This window comes from Halichoeres trimaculatus, unplaced genomic scaffold (genome assembly GCF_033239565.1).
Source record: "Halichoeres trimaculatus isolate MK-OKI-2021-1 unplaced genomic scaffold, fHalTri1.1 fHalTri1_scaffold_9, whole genome shotgun sequence".
NCBI classification, from domain to species: domain Eukaryota; kingdom Metazoa; phylum Chordata; class Actinopteri; order Labriformes; family Labridae; genus Halichoeres; species Halichoeres trimaculatus.
In genome coordinates, this window is record NW_027437188.1 from 1,156,716 (window position 1) to 1,162,500 (window position 5,785).

At 37.8% G+C, this 5,785-nt stretch overlaps 1 protein-coding gene across 2 annotated transcripts in view; it reads right to left on the reverse strand.

Annotated features, from left to right (window-relative positions):
- Positions 1 to 1,001: 1,001 nt before the first annotated feature.
- Positions 1,002 to 5,785, reverse strand: part of LOC141797678 (large neutral amino acids transporter small subunit 4-like) — a 38,464-nt gene continuing 33,680 nt past the window's right edge. For both annotated transcript variants that reach the window (XM_074679292.1, XM_074679291.1), the window contains one exon: positions 1,002 to 5,785. This exon is cut by the window's right edge and continues 3,056 nt beyond it. The gene's annotated coding sequence lies outside the window, so the exon portion shown is untranslated.

Genomic DNA, 5,785 nt, shown 5'->3' on the forward strand with positions numbered 1-5,785 from the left:
GGAGACTCCCACCTAGTCTCAGGTAACCGTGATGGGACGTTCAGGTGCATCTGGGAGCAAATTACGTAATCTTACAGCAGCTTTGAGCGCATTAAAGTACAAAAACAAATAAACTGCGCCAACAGAGGTGGAGTATAAAAGAAAAAGACAACTGGTTAAATTATTTGTTTTTGTTTTTCTTTTTGTATTGTTTTTTTTTTCCGTTTCGTTTTGTTTTGTTTTCATTCAGGATCTGACTGTAAATAAGATAAGTGAGTCTATTTCAATGTTTGATAGGTTCGATATGTGCTTTCTGTGCAGAGCTGAGGTTATGAGTCCCCAAGCTCTAAATAAATCAGCTGACATAAACTAATTTTCAGGGTGCAATGGGAAAATAGAATATCTAACATTCAATTTATACTTTTTTAGATGTTCTGTTCATTTATTTGTTTATTTATTTATTTATGCAAGAAATAAAGCCCAATGTTAGTTCATTTATTCACGTTAATTTTTCAAATGTATTAATTGGTGAGGAGTCAATGTACAATTTTGACATGAATGTGACCATTTACCAGGCTATTTTATATCATCAGTCCCTAGGCAAACTGCAGGAACTGATATCTAATCCACTGTTTCAACCTTGTTCTAAATCCACTTTACTTGACTTAATCTGAGCCACATTCACCTGACAAGTCTAGAAAAATATTCTTTCACACGCATCAAAAGACAAAAACGCACCTGAATCACCCAAAGGGGGGGGGGGGGGGGGGGGGGGGGGGGGTCCAATAAGGCTAGAAAAATGTAACATTTTGTTCGTTTGTTTTTTTGTTTTTTATTTCAGCAATTCAGGTATTATTTTATTAAATCAGACATTTTTCTTCTGGACCTTTCAGGTGAATATTGCTTGTATTAGTGTAATCAGACATTTGTTTTGTTTTGTTTTGTTTTGTTTTGTTTTGTTTTGTTTTGTTTTGTTTTGTTTTGTTTTTTAATCAAAAATAAGACAAAAACATTTACATGTACACGGAATGGTTGGCATTACAATGAACAGCTTATATAACAAGGAGCTGATGGTCATCATCCAATTTAGAGAAGAACTTAAGTGTTGCAGTGGAGGGAAAAAGTCACTTGTAAACAGCACGGAAACCATGAGTCCAAATAAATGTATATTTGCTCTGTTGAACCCCCTCCCTGCACTATCAACTGACCAGCTTTTTTTTTAACACAAGAACACAAACTTTTTTATTTTTAATTGATAAGAATAAGTTGAGATTCTGAGTTAGAGAAAAAAAAAAACGGGTTGTCCCAGAAAAAAAAGGAAAGTAAATCAAACCCACTGATTGGTGTCCGCTTAGGGCTTCCAAACAAAGAATAACAACACACTGAATTACAACAATGTACATTTAATAGTACAGTTTAACAACTAAAAGTTAACTGATGAGACAAAGGAGGAGTTGGAAATGTTTTTTAAAGGGTGTTTAAAAGTATGGCTTTGCTTATTAGTTATTCAACACTTTAGAGTCCAGAGAGTTAAACATATGTTAACAACAACAATATGGACAATGAGAAACAGTTTGACCTGATGCCTCATATAAAGAGCTTTAACTGGTTCTACAGTTCAGTTCTGCAGCCTCAAATTCATGAATTTATGTTATTTCCCACACTTATACTCACCCTTGAACTCATCATTACAGCTCACAGAGCTTCAGCTGGGTTTTTACTTCACATCTCCTCAGAGGGTGGAGTGGTCTACTGAGCAGTGTGTGTGTGTGTGTGTGTGTGTGTGTGTGTGTGTGTGTGTGTGTGTGTGTGTGTGTGTGTGTGTGTGTGTGTGTGTGTGTGTGTGTGTGTGAACGCCCAGGTGTGGTTAAACCAGTTTAGGGAGTAAACCGTCATCTATGGTTGAACCTGTTTTTTAAACAGTCAAAGTTGAGTGAGGAAGTTTATTTATATTTTCAAATAAATCTGAGTGTTTCTTTCCATATTTACACATCAGGGAGCATTTACCAATTCTAAAATCCTGAACAAACATGAGTCTATGGAAAAGATAAATAAATCTAACCCTAATAATCATGGGGCTGTTTCCCATTTTTACCAAATCGTCCTAACATAGGTGAGGTGGATACTTCAGGTCTGAAACAGAAATGGACTGAAGAGTTAGATATAGAGATAGAAGATGAGATCTGGGACGAATGTCTAAAGAGTATACATGACTGTTCAGTTAATTTACGACACACTCTTGTGCAGTGTACAACACTTCACAGACTTTATTACTCCAATGAAAAACTGCAATTTGTTCCCTGGTGTTTCTCCTCTCTGTAATGTGCCAATCTTTAACGAGCAGTTTAACACACTCATTCTGGTCATGCAGTGAGTTATCAATGTATTGGAAAAACATCTTTTACTTCTGTCTAAGGCTTTTGGAAAATGTTGGACAGCTGACCCACTGTTGGCCATCCTTGGAGCTATCAGCTCCTTAGCTTGAGTCGATCAGGACAAAAATCAGCTGTTTTGTTTGGAATGGTCTGGTTTGGAGAAATGGTGAACATTCTGCATCTTGGGAGACTGAGATCCCACAACGAAAACAGGGGAAGTGTGTTCAATAAGATCTGGGACCTTTTGCTGAACTTTGTGGCAAAGAATACTGTTTTATGTTTTTCAGTTTTTCTCAGTCACTTTGGTACATTTCTTTAACCATCCTCACCATTTTCAAAACAGTCAGTGCATTTTTCAAAACAGTTCATACAAATAGCAAAACACCATGGATTACCTGCAAAGGCCAGTCTCTTTCTCAAAGCTCTTAGTTCATCTCTCAAAGTAAATCTCTGTGTCAGTGAACGTGTCAGTGCCTCAGAATGTCAAGTCCTGGTGTCAGTGTGTATGGATAGGACAGTCAAAGTCATGTTGTCAGTATAACAGTTTGCTATGGAAGGACCTTCTGATGTAAACTATGCCCAAAGTTTTGATGACACTTATTGTAAGTTGTAAGTTACATGTTAGTGTATGGGGGAGATTGATTACAAGAGACTGGACAAAATTTACATTTATCGTCACTGTTTGACTGACCCTGTCATTGATACAAAAAGGAGAAGAAGGTGCTGCATCACTGAAAGAAAAAAATCAAAAGTAGAAATGTGAACTTAGAACAGTCTCTTTAGGGAAAACTGTTCATGCAGTGCTGTGGGAATTACAGAGCAGTGCAGTCTTCCTACACCTCCTTCTGTTCCTGTATGTTGGGCCACAGATTCTCATCCACACCACAACAAAAATCTTCTCTGTCAACAAAAAGTCTGAATGATTGAGGACACAGTTGTTCTCCCAACTTTTGGTGGCATCCTTCAACCAACCTGGACCATTGTAAGCTTATGATGGAGAACATGGTCCACAGGTGGGAGAGATCTTTGTTGCCCTTTACAGGAAATTTGTTTCCACTGTCTGTACAGAAGAAAGTACACAGACATACTGACCAGTTGATGGTTCATGAGATGAACCTTTGAGCTGTTTCAGAAAACTGGTCGATCATTGGCTGATCTGATGCTTCACACATTTCCATTTGTTAGAGAAAGTCAAGCTTGACCAGGAAGTAATTTACCAATCCAGACAGATGTAGAGAAAAAGTCTAATGGAAATGTGTGGAAAGATGCTTTACATGTGATGATAACTTGTCTAACCTAAAGACTTATGAGATGAACTAATGACTAAATGTTGTGATGGGTGAGACTGTTCAACAGAGACCCATGATAATCCATTTTGATCAACATGACGAGCAGCTATTCAGGAAACAGCAGAGAATTGTTCATAATCATTTGCATGGATGTCCCAAACCATCTGCAAGTTGTTCAAAAAAATAAGAAACTGCTTTTTTGATGAGCACAAGTGACACAATGATGTGAAGATGGAACGAGTAGTTTTGAGAATTTCAATTCTGATCTGAGAAATGAACCAATGAGCTGAGAAAAACTGTAACTAACCAATCTTGCAGTGTGTATGTGCCTTTGTTTTTGTTTTTTTCTTAATTTTTTTTTTTTTATATTGTTGCTTTTTTTTTTTGTTTTTTTTTTTCCTAACAAGAACTGCTTAAGTTAAGATTTCAGTGTGATTAAATGTGTTGCTATTGCAATAGACTTTATTCCTCATTATTTATTTATTTCCCCTTTGGATGGAGGCCGTGGGGCAAATCAGTTCAGTCTATGGAAACATTTTATATATTTTTAAATAAATTAAAAATCAGAGCAAATTTGTGGCTGCTGTCTCAACATGTTTCCTGTGAAGTCTCAGATTCACTTTTAAACCTCAGGACTGAATCACTCATTGTGTTTACACCAGCTTCACGAGGACAGTCTGACCCCTGATGTTCAGAAAAAGTACTGCCTTCAAATGCAATGAAAGACACAACCCTTTATAAACGATCGTGTTTATTTGCTTCATATGCCGACCTGTTTGTTTGTTTGTTTGTTTGTTTTTTTCAAAGACAATATGACTTTAGAGTTCAATGACAACGGCTATACTGTGGTACTAGACAAAAAAACAAACACAGTATGATAAGAACATTAAAATACACATTCATTGTAAACATCAGAGAAAAAAACATAATAAAGGACAAACTGAACTGGAGCATGGCAGGTAGAAAATTACAAAAAGGTTCATGCCAAAAGGAGAGACACAAGGCGCCCGCGTGCCAGCTCAAAATCTCACTTTTCACCACACAACCTTTAAACGCAACCAACACCGACCAATAAGTGAAGAGTTCCTGTTAGAGGAGGTGAGGGTGACTCACGGGGAGGGACGGAGCTGAGGACAGGGAGGTGTTTCAGGTACGACAGTGAAGGGAGGTGATGCTGTTCTGAGGAAACCCATTCACAGAAGTTTATCTGTGAAGCTGGAAGCTACCAGCAGAACTCTCTGTGGAGCTCAGGTGTTTCCACGTGTTGTGAGAGGATGTTCATCCTGAAGGAGGCTGCTTTAGGCCAGCACAGCAAGTCCAGATTTCTTTGCACGGGTTGTCCATTTTGCTTACTCCAAGTACAGAACTGGTGCATAAAAGTGAGCACTTAAGATGTTAACATGTAGTTCATAACTAACAGATCCAGAGAGCAGCTGCTCCATTGAATCGGACAGGCCAATTGAATTGCTGCATAAAAATACAGAATTATGATTGGCTGTTGGCTTTTTAAGAGGCGAGACTTGCTCTAAATTCAACTTGAAGAATAAAATAGTTTCCCTGTAACCTTATTTAGATCTTTTAGTCCGCCTAAAGGTTCCTTGTCCCTGGGGAAGTTCTTCATTTGATAACAAGACCAAAGATGACCTGATAGGAAATTCCAGACTTAGTGAACTTTTCCCAAAGTTGGGCAAAGAAGACTACTCTGACTGACAAGCGTCCAGAAATCCAGTGCTTAAACTGAGGGCTGGTCTGTTTGTAGAACAGTTTTGCACTGCTAGGACACAAAACTTTACAAGTTTAGATCAAGAAATATAAAAGAAAGTGGTCAATTTGAGCAAAACCACCTTTGTAGGTTAAAAACCACAAAGCCTCAACTTTGAAACATATCTGCTTTTATATGAAATCTTTCGTGTGTGGATTTTGCACAGTTAAAACACTTGTTTGTAAATACAAGGGAATGAAGGAATGAGATCCAATACCTCTCTTCACATTCGTCTTCTCACTAAACATGTTTAAATATCTGAGAACTGCTGCACCTCCCCCCTAACAAACCTCTTTGCTCCATTACTGATAAAAAAAAAACAGGGATGATGAAACACGTCTAAAGCTGTGATGACATCCAGGCTGATGAGCTGGGAGACA